Here is a 15,023-nt window from a genome sequence, read left to right on the forward strand (position 1 = left end):
GTCAAAACTAAAGTTCATAAGAAAGTAAGATTGACCTGATTTTTCGAGTTACCATAACTATCTTTGTTGATTTTGAAGACTCATAGATGTTTCAGATGCTAGGATGTCCTTTTGTCTGGCTAAAACTGAAGAGTCGATGTGTGTGTTCTTTACCCTAAAGTGATGTCCTCAGGGCAAATGGTTGAGCGCATCAAATTCTCAGGTCCCACACTCAGCTCTGTCATGTGCCCTCAAATTCAGAGTCATTGTGCAGTCCTGGCACAGGCACTGGTCAGGAACTTAGATGCCTGAGGTTAGAATGTGAAGGAAGCTTAAGGACCCATTTAGGATGACAATAAATGCCCATAACTTAGGGACACTTGTCTTTAATGATGACCCAAGGCAAGCACTCTCTTTTCCAGCCAGGTGCTCTCCTGGTCCATGCCAGTTTGATGAACTTGGCAAGAGACAGCACAGAGAGACTCCTGCTGCTGCTGCTGCTGCCTCCGCCCCTGCTACTGCTGCTGTTGCTGCTGTTGCTGCTGTGAGAGATGCCAGCTGAAGCCAGGAGGGAAGGAAGTGGGAGGAGACCGGCCTAAGCAGGCTTAATTTCATTATGAATTCCTGCCTATTCTGAGCAGATTGTCCCCAAATTTGTCATTAAAAGTGCAATTTCCTCTATGCAAACTATCTTTTCAAGGACCCCAGGAAAGATGATGAGAACAGGAAATGGGGTTTCCAATTATTCATGTCAGTAATGAACTTGATTCGGTATTCATTTCTGTATGGATTCTGCGTTCTGTTCACTCTTGTTCGGTAATAAAGTTAGCTATTCCTTTTAATTCTTTCATTTGTGCATTTGAGGAACAGACATTTCTTGATTGCCCACTATGTGCAGACACTGTGCTGGCACCAGGCATGTGGTAAAAAGCCCTGGCTACTGCCCTGGATGCTTCTGTTCCACCAGGGGAGATTCGCACGAAGCATCTAATTACCAACCAGAGTTGCATAATTGTCGGGTTACTGTGCTCTGTGGAGAATCACAGGATAAGATGGGAACAGCTCATGGGAGGGGCTGGCTGTGTTCTGGCCTTAATATAGGTAAACCTGGCAAAAGGACATTGATTGGGGTAGGAGCTAAAGACAGAACAGGTGAAAAGATGGGGAGAAAAACCCGAGTGTAGCTTGGTGGTACAACTGAACGTGGATGAGTCCTGGCATGGGCAGGGTGGGGGAGGGAGGGAGGGAAGGAGGGAGGGAGGGAGGCAGGCAGGCAGGCAGGCAGGCAGGCAGGCAGGAAGGAAGGAAGGAAGGAAGGAAGGAAGGAAGGAAGGAAAGGAATGGAATGGAATGGAAATGATAGACTTATGGGTATACACAGCCACATCTGGCTTGCATTTGAGTGCCTAGAATCTTTTGAGTTGGCCAGATCAGTTATGAATTCTAGGCCAGCCCAGTCTTCATAGTAAGTGAGTCTAGGCCAGCGAGAGTTTTACAGTGAGACCCAGTCTCAATTAAAAAAAAAAAAATTCTTTTGAGTCAGAGTGGTTAAAAAGATGGAATGGATTAGGGAAAACTCCCTTTCTTCTTTCTTTCCTTTTCTTCTTTCTTTCCTTTTCTTCTTTCTTTCTTTCTTTCTTTCTTTCTTTCTTTCTTTCTTTCTCTCTCTCTCTCTCTCTCTCTCTCTCTCTCTCTTTCTTCTTCTTCTTCTTCGTCTTCTTCTTCTTCTTTTTTTTTTTTTGCTGATCTTTTGTTTGTTTTTTGAGGCAGGGCTTCAGAGTCTATATATGGGAGAAATTACAGAATCAGAAAAGTCAGATTACTGTTTTTAGAGCTTTTATAGTACAGATAGAGGCTGCATCATGAAGTTTTGTTGATAGCAGGCCCACATAGGCAGTGAGGTTCCATTTAATTAGATTGCCTAAGAAACTGGACATAACAGGTATACCAGTAATCCAGAATTCAGGAGGCTGAGGCATAAGGACCACCAGTTCAAGGTTAGACTGAGTTATATAACAAGATCTTTTAAGAGGGGGGAGAGTGGAAGAGAGAGGGGGGAGAGGGAGAGGGGAAGAGAGAGGGAGAAAGGGGAAGGAAGGAGGGACGGACATAGAATGAATACCTAGACACATCATACTTGCCTTGATTTGTCAAAGTGTACTCCATAATGTTGGCACAATGAATGCCTCCCCATTTTAAAAGAATCCTGTGAAGGTAATGGATTCAGAAAGTGCTCATCACTGCATGCTGGAACCAATCCTGGAGGCTTGGAGATCTAGCTCAGTGTAGAATACTTATCTAGCATGAGTGAGACCATCCAAGACTAGGTACCATCTGAGTACTGTGAAATGATGGTGGTGGTGGAGGTCGTCATAATGATGTTGTTGATGATAGTGATGATGGTGATGCGGCGGTGTTGGTAGTGATGATGATGATTAAAACCATTGAGAAAATGGAATCCATACAGTATGGCTGAGCTTATTATTATGCAAAAGGAAAGTGTGTATTGCTGAACCAAGCCCATTTTGTCTACCACATAGCATGCCAATCACCATAAAAGTGTGTTTATTTCACAAGGAGGCCACAGAGAAGGGAATAGGAAACCCAGTTCTCAACTCCACCTTCCCAAGAACAGGGCTTTGGGTTATGGGCAATCTAAGGTATAAGGAAAGGTGATGGAAGGTGAGAAGAGTGGAGTTGTTAAACTTGATGGCTCTTCCTGGGTCATATTCAGAAATATGGCATGAGTGTTCTGAGGGTAGGTGTTTATCCTTTCATACCAGCAGGTCACCCATTGGACACTTTCAGAGGCCCGAGAGAAGGGTTTCAGCTGCTTTGAGTTACCAAATTCCTGAAAAAAACAAAAAAACAAAAAAACAACTCAGGCAAACACCACTATCATGACCATCTGTCAGAAATGTTGTCTGCAGCAGAGTAATGAGAGAACATTGCTTTTAGCTTCATGATCACTGCAGTTGCTGATAAAAGCAAGCAGTGCTGAGAGAGAGAGAGAGAGAGAGAGAGAGAGAGAGAGAGAGAGAGAGAGAGAGAGAGAGGGCTTAGTCCTCATCTTCCTCCGTCCCTCGTGTCCTCCCAGTGGGAGATCTGGCTAACTGCCTAACCAGGGACTGAGCTTACAACCGCTGATTGGGCGTCAGGTGTGTGCTGTTGTGGTTCAGTAGGAGGTACATGCCTTACCCATATACTGCTATTGCCAGAATCAGCAACTTGAGTCACGTGACAGAAAAGCAGACAAGTTTATGAGGATGCTCTCCAAAGCAATCGGCTTGTGCTCTTCTAGAATTACTGAAGAGGAAAACAGGTAGGAAAATGTTACAGGGTTTGCATTCATATTCTAGAATTGATGACATAGAATCAGGATTAAAAGAAATCAGTGCCCTGACAGCTAAATGTAGTGTAGAGCCTTTCATTAGTTCCTGCTTCAACCAACCAAGCAACCAACCGACCACATGTGAGTGATAGAGCTATCCAAGTGTCTATCAGTGATGAACTGATGATATGTGGTATATCCATCAGATACTAATTAATGAGAAGTAGGAATGAAGGGTAGGGGATCTAGCTCAGTTAGTAGAGAGCTTGCTTAGTAGGTATAAAGCCATGGGGTCCATCTCTGTCCCAGATAAAACCAGGCGTGGTAGTGTGTACCTGTTATGCCAGCACTTGGCAGGTGGAGGCAGGTGGAAGAGAGGTCAAGGTCATCATTGGCTATTAGCAATTCAGAGCTTGAGATCTTCTTTCTCTCAAGAAGAAAAAAAGCAGAGGCAGGAGTAATGATGAATAACAGACACTGCCTAAAGCATGCTGAGCCCTGAAACCATGCCAGGAGCCCTGAACGTGTGACTCATGATTATGCAATGTCCAGAACAATCAAGTCCACAAGGATTGAGAGGAGATTTGTTGGTGCCAAGTGCCAGGAAGAAGAGAGTCCGGTGCAGAATTTCTTCCTGGAGTTATGAAATGTCTTGGTAGTATACCTTGTGAATATACTAGAAGCATGAATTATACATTTGAAAAGGGAAAGTTTTATACCTGAACTATATGGTTTGGTTTGGTTTTGGCACTGTAGGCCCAGGGGAAGGAGGCAGGGGAGAGGGGGGAGGGGAGGGGGTTGGTTCAGTGTGTAAAGTGCTTACTAGTGTAAACATGAGGTTCAGGGTTTTAGCATCCACATAAAAGCCAGGCACAGTGGCATGCATTTGCAGCCCAGCACTAGGAGGGTAGAAGCAGGGTGAGTCCTGGGGGGGGGGGCGCTAGTGGAAATGGTGAGCCTCAGGTTCAGTGAGAGACCTCGTCTCAGAAGGTAAGGTAGAAGCTAGAATCATGGCTCAGTCAGCAAAGTGCCTTCCTTGAAAGCATGAGACCCTGAGTTTAGCTCCCAGCACCCACAACCACCCACAACCAGTGAAGTGGGAATGGAGACGGTTGGATTTCCAGAGCTGATTGACCAGTCATTCTAGCCAACCAGTGAGTGTTGTTTAGTGAGAGGCCCTATTTAAAAAAAAATAAGGTAGAGAGTGATGGAGGCCCACGTCAACTTCTGGCCTTCACAGGCACATGTGTGCACTCTTGTCTTATGTGCACATGCGCGTGCACACACACACACACAAATCAAAATTAAAATTTATAAAGTAGAGGGTGATCGAGGAAGATACTTGAAGTTGATCTCTGGCCTGCATATGGGCATTCAGGTCGAACAATGTTGCACACACATGTGCACACATGTGTATATCATACACATTTGAATACACAAATCACTGTAAAAGATACAAATTAAGTATGACTTTTGAGGAAATTTGAATTGTGTATTAAGTATTTTTTTCAATATTAAATGCCTTGGGTTTCATAATGATGCTATTGAGGTATCTAGGAAATTATTTGAGGAAATATTTAGGGAGGAAGTATCATATTTATGTTAATTTCAAGTGGATCGGAAAAACATGTATAGGGAGAAGTTAAACTTGACAATATTTTGACAACTGACTCATTATATTATTCTTTTCGTTCCTTTTATACCTTGAATTATCTTAAGATAAGGGTGTAAGACCACTTAATAAATACCTATTACAAAGCATATAGGAGATGACAAATTCTTGTCTGTTGTCACAAAGAAACTTGCAAAGTCGAAGCTGTCCCCCTTCTGTGGACTTACAGTGGAGAGTGACTTGTTTGTTTCCCATCTTAAACTCACTTGGTCCACCAGCATCAGAGAGAGAGAGTCAAGCTCTGAGAAGGTCATTTTGTGCTTATGCTTCAACATCAAGTGGATGCTCCATGCTTATTGGTGACTCCATAGCATTGACTGGGTGACACTTAAAATTTCCCAGGAGTACAGTGCTTGCCTAGCATGCATGAGGCCTTGGTTAATCTGCAGCACCCTTACCACCAACCAACCAACCAGTGAAACTTCACAGAGTGCTAATACTGACTTTGTTGGAGACTCAAAGGCTGATGAGTTGGTTGGGGTTGATGATATAGGGTCGACGTACGGGCATGAGTGCCTTATAGGGATGAAGGAAGTCAAATGGTCCATGTTTGAAACTCAAGATTTAACAGATGAATACATCCACAAGAATGAAGCAAGCCAATGCCCTAATCCCATTTCAGACTAAATAGCAAGCAGGGACCACGAGGCATCTTTTATCCAGGTGCTCTTAGCTAGTAGGCAAAAAAGACGTGACCTGCCTCCAACTTCCCCATCTCCAACTTACTTCCTCACATTAACCCTACACTCCTGAAACTTGTCACCTGCCTGGCTTGCTTCTTCCTTCCTTTCTTCCTTCCTTCCTTCCTTCCTTCCTTCCTTCCTTCCTTCCTTCCTTCTTCCTCCTCTTCCTCCTCTTCCTCCTTTCTTGGCATGATTTTTCCCTAATATGTTCAGAAAAAGCCTTCTAGGGCTCAACCAACTGGAGTTTACTTTTCAGACAGGAATCCAGGGGTCTCAGCATGGAGCAGAGGTTGTGGGTGTTGGAGACAGTAAAGCAGCAAGAACATAATGGGGTTCTGTGAAGCTAAGTGGAAAAAGCAGAGACGATTGGATTTCTGGTTTACCCCTGACCACGGGTGCCTCCTGTTTTTAAAATAGACAAGCTTCATCCTCCCCAGAGCAGGGGCCAAAGATGGGAACGCAGAATGAGAAGTCCCAACTGGGGAAATGAAATGGCAAGAGCTCGGGGCTGAAAAATACCGACTGTTTCTTTTTTTAAGTTAATATTCCAGATTTCTTATGAAAGTCAACTTAAGACATCCAGGACACAGGAAACAAGGCAAGAGGCCACAGCCAGCTGCCTCAGAGGACTCGGGACACTTTCTTAATAACATCCAGATGGTTCCACAGAAATTGTTAACATCTTGGGAAAAAAAAAATCAGCTGCAGAAGAAATGAGATTCAAGTGGTTTAAGGAAGGACACAGCCTCGGGGAGAGTCCCCAGGGACTGAGTGGGTCTGAAATATAACCCGCTGTGCTAGGATGGCTGCTTCCTATAGCAGGGAGGCGGAAGGGTGCAGGCAAAACCAGCTGGTCCCAGAGCCTTTTGGCTGGTGCGGGTGGCCCTGTGGAGCCAACTTTCTGTTGAGGTTCCATTCACTAGTTGGGGTTTGCAGCAACTTTTTAAGGTTATGTTATGGTTACTGGTCTAGCTTTAAATAGAACTAGTTACTTCCCAGTCTGCTGTCTCTGTGAGGTTCCATGGTTCAGAGCACTTCTGGACATATTTCATCTTGTTAAAAAAAAAAAAAAAATATATATATATATATATATATATATATATATATATATATAAAACCTACGATGTATTTATAAATACAATGTATTTATAAAATATTAATATGTTTTCTAGTGTATGAAAATAAACCCCACAGCATTTAAATTAGTGAATGTTTAGATGACGACAAAGACTAGCATTGTTTTTACTCAAATGGTTCTTAAGTTTATTGTTCATTAAGGCTTTATTGCATTTGAAAACAATCTGTACCTTAGATTTTCTCATTTCCTAAGGATTTCTTAGACATCAGTTCCTTGGAGCCAAATAAATTTGGAAGGGAAATTTAAAAATTCTTCCTGGCTCAGTGGTTGAGTGCTTCCTAGAATTTGTGAGAACCTGGGTCCTATCTTCAGCACCCCACATTACAATTACAATTAAAATCCTTCCATAATTTTGTTGGAGAAAGTAGAATGTCTTTACAAGGGATATGAGGCTTTGTAAAATGTTGGCGTCAAGTGGAGAAGAGCCGGGAGCCCTGGGAGGGGGGGAGGATATGGTGGTCTCACCACAGGCCTGAATTTCTGTGGTGTCTCTTCCTCTCCTCCTGGAGCCTTCCCACAGGAAGAGGAAATGAGTTGCTTGTGGAATGCAACTGTGTGCACGAAATTCCCTTTGTTCCAACCAAAAATGGATGCGAGGGAAGTAGAGTCCACAGATTCACCGATTTGTCAGCCTTCAGCAACCCTAGGATTGTGTCATTCCCTGATGACGTGCCACAAACCCTGATGACAGGGTCCCTTCCAAACCCTCCATGGGCAGCTCCCGCCTCCCACCTATGTTTCTACCATAACAGAACCCTACCCTTCTGTAACAGCAGATTAGTGCCTCTGAGGACAAGCTGGTGGCCAGCCTCGCAGTTTCCGGGTTCTCAATCAGGAAGCGCGCAGAAGCGGAGGAGGGACGGAACGGGATGTGCACTTCTTGGAAGTTCTAGGCTAAAAGGTCTGGACTTAAAAAGAAAAAAATGATGTGTATGGGAGCAGGGAGGGCACCTAATGCAGGAACCAGAATGTGGTCCAGTGAACAGGAGAGCCTGCCCTGGCTGATTCTTCACCAGGTAAAATCATCAGGAGCCGTTTCCCTTTGGGAGATGACGGACATTTAAGCTCTGCTTTTCTGAGATTCTGCTGAGCCAGTCTGGTGGAATTCAGTGACTCCTTCTTTCCTTCCCAAGCTGAAATCTGGGGAATTACTATTCCAAATGGACACAGAGTCCTGCCAAGTGTATAGGAAACTGCAGTGACAGTCAGTGTGTGTTCCCACCGCGAGGGAGAGCAGAAGCCGAGTGCCCCGTGACTCCCATCTATTTTTATTTTAAGAAGCTCTGTGTTTTCATTCAGCTTTTGTGAACCAAGGAACCCACACGGAACACTCACCAACCCTGATATACAGAAAGCATGCCACTTTCACAGTGGTATACTGAAATAGCCTCAGGTTCATGGGTGGGTCAGGAAGAACCACAGACATTGGAATTTGAAGACCTGTGAGAATTCATCGGCTCATTTCTGAGGGGTGCCTCCTAGCACACAACAGAGGACATTATCAATCACTAAATCGCCGTTCGACACAGTCCCTCCCCAGCCCAGTATCCCCACACCCTGTGCTGGAGAGTAAGCACAGGGCTTCCTGTATGTTAACCAAGGCCTCTACAATTGAGCTGCACCCTCACTCCCAGATATGGTCGTTGATAAAGTATAGCTCATCATTTAGGCCTGGACAGGAGGCTCATTTGGCAAAGTGCTTGCCACACAAGCGTGAAGATCTGCATTTAGTCCCCAGTACCCATGGGAAGGGCTGGGCATACCTGTGTGCCTTTATAATCCCAGGGCTGGGAAGGCAGACACAGTGGGTCCCTGGGGCTTCCTGGCCAGCCAGTCTAGCAGGGTCTGTGAATTCCAAGTCTAATGAGAGAATCTGTCTCAGAGAATAAGGTGGAGAAGAGTAGAGGAAGACACTGGACATCGGCTCTGTCCTCCACATACACAGACACACAGGTACCAATGTAGATACATGCACGCACAAGAAAGTATGACCTATCGTTTACTGTGATGTAAGAGAGCTGCTCTAAGATACACAGCTTGTATTAATATGTGGAAATGTAAGTACATATACTTGATAGAGAATGCAAGATTTAACAGGTGGGGTGGGGCAGGGATGGAGACGCAGAAGTCCCTATGCATAAAACAGGTAGATTTTCGTTGGCAATTTCCATTAAGCATCTTGAAAATACATGTTCTTGGTAACTCTTTGAAATGATCTTGTTCTATTTACTTATAGAACTTCCTGCTTCTTCCTTTAACTCCCCCCCCTTCCCCCTCTCCTCTTGGTAATTCTTTTTCTTGCTTCTGTACCTCCAGAACTGGAATAGTGTCCTAGAAGTGGCAGATACTCTATTAATGGCGTCCTCTCTGCATTCATCCAACAAGTAAGGGATTTGTTCTCTTTCCCTTTTTTTCCTTCTTGCCTGTACCCCTAACCCTCAGTGCTGGGGATCAGAGCTAGGGCTATATGCATGTTAAGCAAGCATTCTGCCACTAAGTTATATCTCCAACCCTTAGGCTTTTGAGACAAGGTCTCTAAGTATAGCTTAGGCTAGTATTTATCAACTGTGTAGGCCAGACTGGACTCGAACTCATGACCATCCTGTGCACACCCTACTCCCTCTCACCTGCCATTCTTTTCTTTAATTATTTTTTAGAAATTTATTTATTTATTTATTTATTTAGGCATGTTTGCCATCATGGAGACTAGAAAAAAACCTGTCGGGGTCTGTTCTCTCTTGCCACCCTTTGGGTTCGGGGATCAACCTCAGGTGGCAAGTGCCTCTACCCCCTGAGCTACCTTGCCAGCCCCACAGCTGTTTTTTAAAAGGTCACTTATGGAAAAAAAAAAAGACATTGCACATATTCTTGTAGGTGACTAGGTTTTCCATTGTTGCTTATTCTTCGGACTGAAGCTGCACATTAACTGGGCCATGTGCAACATTATTCATTTTAAAAATATTTGTCTGCTCCGTACCAGGCGCAGTTCTCAGTGAAAAAATGCTGTATCCACGGATCTCGCATTCCAGTGGAAAGGGGCAGACTGGAAAAAGGAAATGTGCTCTCTGTCAAGTGGAGTAAAGTACTAGGAAGGAAACCAGGGTGAAGGGTACAGGGACGGTTCTGCTAAAGGCAATCTGGAGAGAACCTCAGTCGGGGGCTGTCCTTGCAAGGCTTGGCATAACTCAGTGCACAGCCCACGCACACTGCCTAATTGGCCCTGGTATGGAAGCAGAGGTGAAGCCAGCGAGCGGGGGTGGGGGGGTGGGGGGGGGTAGGGAGGATGTGGTAGGACTGGTCAGAGAGGTGAGTCACGTGAAGCAAGGACTATTGCTCCTTGTGACATGAGGAGGTCCTCCAGGTGTTCAGAGCCAAGGTCCCTGGTGAGGACCATCTTAATTATTATCTTTATTTTATATGCATCAGTGTTTTGCCTGCATAAATAATCTGTATGAGAGTGTCAGATCCCCTGGAACTGGACTTAGAAACAGTTATGAGCTGCCAGGTGGGTGCTGGGAATTGAACCCAGGTCCTCTGGAAGAACAGCCAGTACTCTTAGCTGCCGAGCCATCTCTCCAGCCCCTGGGGAGAGTTTAAAAAAAAAAAAAGTGTGTAGTAATTCAGGGCTAATGGCAGATTCTAGAAGTGCTGTGTAGTCGGGGCCAGGAGGATGTGCTGTGAGGGCAGAAGGCTGTCAGGGTGAGCATTTCACAGATACCTAGCCCGTTAGTGAGGTAGAGAGAGTGGTGAGAGAGCCTTGTGGGGAAGGTAAGAAGAGTGGGTGTTGTGGTGTGTCGGAACTGTGTCAGGGCTGTAGAGACGAGACCACTTAGGCCAGTATATAGGTGAGGAGGAAGGGCCAGCTTGTGACCTTCACTGGTAAGGAAGCGCTAGCCAAGGCCCAAGAGGATAGGGCCAGGTGGGGTCAAGTGATACAGATGCTGAGCCTGGGTGACCATTGGACCCGCTAGCTGTGTAGTTCTCAGGGAAGTCTGCCAGCGGGCTTGGAGATCCTACCTCTGAGTCTTCGGTGGGGGCCTTGTTTAGTCTATTGCTTTCCTGCTAATGTCTTTTTTCTTTATTTCTGTACCCTCTCCTATTTATTGATCAAAGAAGTATAAAAACCAGCCGGGCATGGTGGCACTCACCTTTAATCCCAGCACTTTGGAGGCAGAGGCAGGCGGGTTTCTGAGTTCAAGGCCAACCTGGTCTACAAAGTGAGTGCCAGGACAGCCAGGGCTATACAGAGAAATCCTGTCTCAAAAAACAAACAAACAAACAAACAAACAAACAAACAAACAAGAAATATAAAACCCACTTTTTTTTCTTTTTCAAACAAGACAGGAGACAACAACACGGGAGGTTTAACTTCAGAGTTTAAATATTTGGCTTTTTACTGCTGACTGGCGGGCATGTAGGCAAAGAGACATAAAAGATCCCATCCTGCATATATTCCTAGGAGAGAGCTCTCAATGTCTAGGACGTCTGTCAGAAAATGCTAGAAACAGCCTGGGCAGTGCAGGCCCAAGTGCTCTTTGCTGAGGCATTATAAGTGCCTGGTGGGGTGGCTCTCAAGGCTAGCTGCGGGCTGGACCTGGGACAGCTAGCCACTGGCTGCTTGGGAGCAGAGTCTGTCTTTTCTGTAGTCGTCCCCAGGGACCCAGGATAATCAGTTGGCAAATTCCTTTCGAAAAGGACCTAAACCTAAAGCTCCACGGGCTTTTCCCATAGCATAAATAGCATGCTATTCTGGTGCACATTGTCTCATTCACAGGAAATAGTGTGTGAATGACATCACAAGCCAGTTCTACTCTACCCCATTGACATTTATTACGGACCCATCGTGGGAATGGCATGGTTCCTGTCCCACATAGTTAGTATATCCTACTACCTATTATGTTCAGGATTCTAGAGCCTGTGTCAGCGTGGGAAGAGCAGGGGGGAAATTTCCAGGATGTCGTACTATCTTCAGTGTCTAAATAATTCCTGGGCTCCTTGACATCTGTGACAAAGCAGGATGCTCTTCCAACCTGTGCTGTCCGCAGAGGGTGGAATGACAAGCTAATCTTTAGAAAGTTGGTCGGTGGGGAAGAAGAAGGAGGCTGTGAGATCTGTGTGTTATAGAGAACCAGTAGTCACGTCTTGCCTCTCCCTCACCCCCATAGAATCTGTCCTTCAGTTCTGGCTTAATAACAGGGCTCCCATGCTAATCTGGTCCTGTAGCCACCTGGCATTAAGACGACCCTTTCCAGTTTCTCTAGCTGATGGGTAGGCTAAGACTGGCTTCTGACCGATGTGAACAGTGAGCCTAACAGCAGCCCCCCCCCCCAAGAGACCTTCAGGGTGTGCTTCACACCTCTGCTGCCCTGATGTCTGAAATATAGACACACCCTTTTAGTTGAGTTCATCAATGGTGGAGCACCCAGCGATTGCATGAAGTCATCATATTAACTGTTACCTGGGCCTTTCATACAAGAAGGAAAGGAACATTTACTCATTTTGCTATATCCTACAGCGTCATTCTTGGCTGCTACGAGCATTGCCCCCATCCCTGCCCACGAGCCCCAGGACTTTTAAGTTGTCCCAAGATCCTGCAGCTTCTTCAAGGAGGCCTATTGTTGTCCATGTCAAGTGAAGAGTCTTTAAATTGCTAGTGTGACCTGAACCCACAAGTTCCCTCCACCCCAGGGACTCGTCCCCGCACACACACCAATGTCCTCCACACATGTGATTCTGTCTCTTGGAGGCTAGACAAAGATGAATAGATGCGACAGTCTCTGAATGGCAGATGAGGAGGTGCCTTCCGCTCCTCAAGGCTTCATGCTATTATTACAGAAGTGAAACAGGTAGAAGATTTCAACAGTGCAGGGTCCAGCTTTCAGGATGTCTGCTGGAAGATCTTCATGTGTATAGAGCCCTACTTCAAAATGTATTCCATTCATATAACATTTATCATCTGTAGAAAATCTCACCCATATTATATATATGAGAATATGTTATATATTACAATATATATTTTGTTGTATTGTGTATGGCTCAGTGATAGAGCATTTGCCTAGCATGTACAAGACCATGGGTTTGATATCTAGCACCACAAAGGTATATTTTATATTGTCTTTGAGACAAGGTCTTGGTATAGACCTGGGACTCACTATATAGACCAGGCAGGCTCTGAAGTTGCAATGACCCTTCTTCAATCTCTAGTTCTGGGATTATGGGTGAATATCACCACACTCCGTTGGTTTTTAAATTTTAATTATGTTTGGAACTATCTTTGTAAAATGGTGTAAATGTGCTGGCTGTGTTATCTGAGTGCGTAGTATTCCATTGTCTGATAGATGTACCTAAATGTGTTTAACCAGCTTCCTGTCGGTAGACTTTTCCTTGCAGTTTTGTTATAGACATACCACAGCAGATGCTTCATGCACTTGGGCGGCTGCCAGGGTGCCTGACGGAGGCACTCACAGAGTTGTGTTTGTTAGTGTATAAGCATCTAAGCATGCAAGCAGTCCCTTCTGCGTAACCCCTCAGGCAGTACAGCCAAGGCTGCTTTTAGCTCAGACTTCCTGTGTGGACCACAGCAAGACATTACCTTTGTTTCGCCCTCACATATCTTTGGTTATTTGAGTTTCTGTTCTGGAAGAAGGGGACACTGTCACCTTTCCAGAGACAAATGAGGAGGTAGGTGGCCAGCTTCAGTGGCTTCATGTTATCTGTGACTTTTGGGCAAAACGTGTGTCTTCTTGTTGCATAGCCTGGCATGATTATTGCCAGCTAAGGTATGGGACAGAAGGGAAAAGTATCTTGAAAAGTGAGGGAGTTGCAGCTGAGGCTCTTTGGAGGAGTGAAGCAACAGGAATGTCACAAGAGAGTACAGACCATTCTTCTAGACACACCAGAGTCCAGGGAGAGCGCCAGACTTGGAGAAAGTAAAAAAGTAAAGACTTACTCCAAACCTGTGCTTTCTACCCTCTTAGCTCTGCATCCTTGAAAACGAGGCTAAAGACCAGGCCTGGGGAGCAGTGTAGGTGGTGGACGGGTTTCCCATACCATTGCTAAGGCCCGCAGCTGCTGGTCAGTGTGTGGAAAGAAACAAGAATCCCTGTCTGAAGTCTGTCTTTGTTGTCCTCTTTGCATCTGCTCCTGCTCCCTAGACTCCTGACTGCTGCCCATTAGATCAGAAGAGGAGCCCTTTGAATCAGAGGCGGCTCAGGCAAGTGGCATGTTGTCCTCAGTGGGGCAAGGGCCGTCTAGGAGCCCTGGCTCCAGCCTCACTCAGGTGACAGGTCCTGCCAGGCTCTCCTGGAGCATCTGTCTTGGAAGTAGGTAGCACCCTCTCCTGGGCTCAATCCAAATGTTTTCTGTGTCCTGAAGCCATCTAGGATAAGCTGCATTTGTCTTTCTCCAGCAAGCCTGCCCCGTCACTGCCCCCTTCTGGCCCCTTCTATGTTTTATTTGATGCCTTACTGGGCTTTTGGTAAACCCAACACAGGAGACTTTAAGGAAGGTCTATATGGAATCAAGAACTTATTTGAATACTGTGTTTAAGACACAGGGCAGGGCTGCAATTATTAAAAAAAATAAAATAAAATCATGTGATCAGTATAGTAGGAAACATGAAGATTTGTACACGAAACACTGTTTTAAACAGCGATTGTCGATGCAGGAGCTGTGGGGAATCTGGATTTGGCACAGATCCCAGGGCACAGAGGCTCATCACCTAGGTGTCTTCTCATGCAGTGGCAGACTTTGGAAAGGAGTTGCTTAAGGAATACAAGTGTGTACTCACCCCCGAGGAGTCTGTGAAAAGGAAGATACTAGAAGGTTCTTGTAAGGAGCCTGTTAGCAGAAACTACAGAGCAAGACCTCCAACCACCTCCCCGGTTCTTCTTCTCACCTCCCAGGCGTTTGTTCCTTAATGATGCTTACAGAAAGGAAGACTCAATGTCTCCTCCTCGATACTCCAGTTTCTGTTTCATCAAAAACATTTCCTGTGACGGGCACACAAACACCAGCTTTATCTAACCCTGTCTGTTGCTAAGGACAGTGGGCACTTGCTCATCTGTCAGTGAATAATTGTATCCGTTTTTGGTTGCAGGCATCCTAGTACTGCATTTAAAAATGATACCAGGTGTCACTCGATCTTTACCTGAAATCAGACACATAGTAATTATACATTGTTCTGATAGATACCTGAACAAGAACAACAAAAACTATCTT

At 45.3% G+C, this 15,023-nt stretch overlaps 1 protein-coding gene across 1 annotated transcript in view; it reads left to right on the forward strand.

Moving 5' to 3' along the window:
• Window positions 1–15,023, forward strand: part of Arhgap26 (Rho GTPase activating protein 26) — a 774,669-nt gene that overhangs the window by 186,608 nt on the left and 573,038 nt on the right. The window contains exon 4 of the mRNA XM_030250607.1: window positions 9,120–9,187. The gene's annotated coding sequence lies outside the window, so the exon portion shown is untranslated. The remainder of the gene's footprint in view (window positions 1–9,119; window positions 9,188–15,023) is intronic.

The sequence above is a fragment of the Mus musculus genome, chromosome 18 (assembly GCF_000001635.26).
Source record: "Mus musculus strain C57BL/6J chromosome 18, GRCm38.p6 C57BL/6J".
Lineage (NCBI taxonomy): Eukaryota > Metazoa > Chordata > Mammalia > Rodentia > Muridae > Mus > Mus musculus.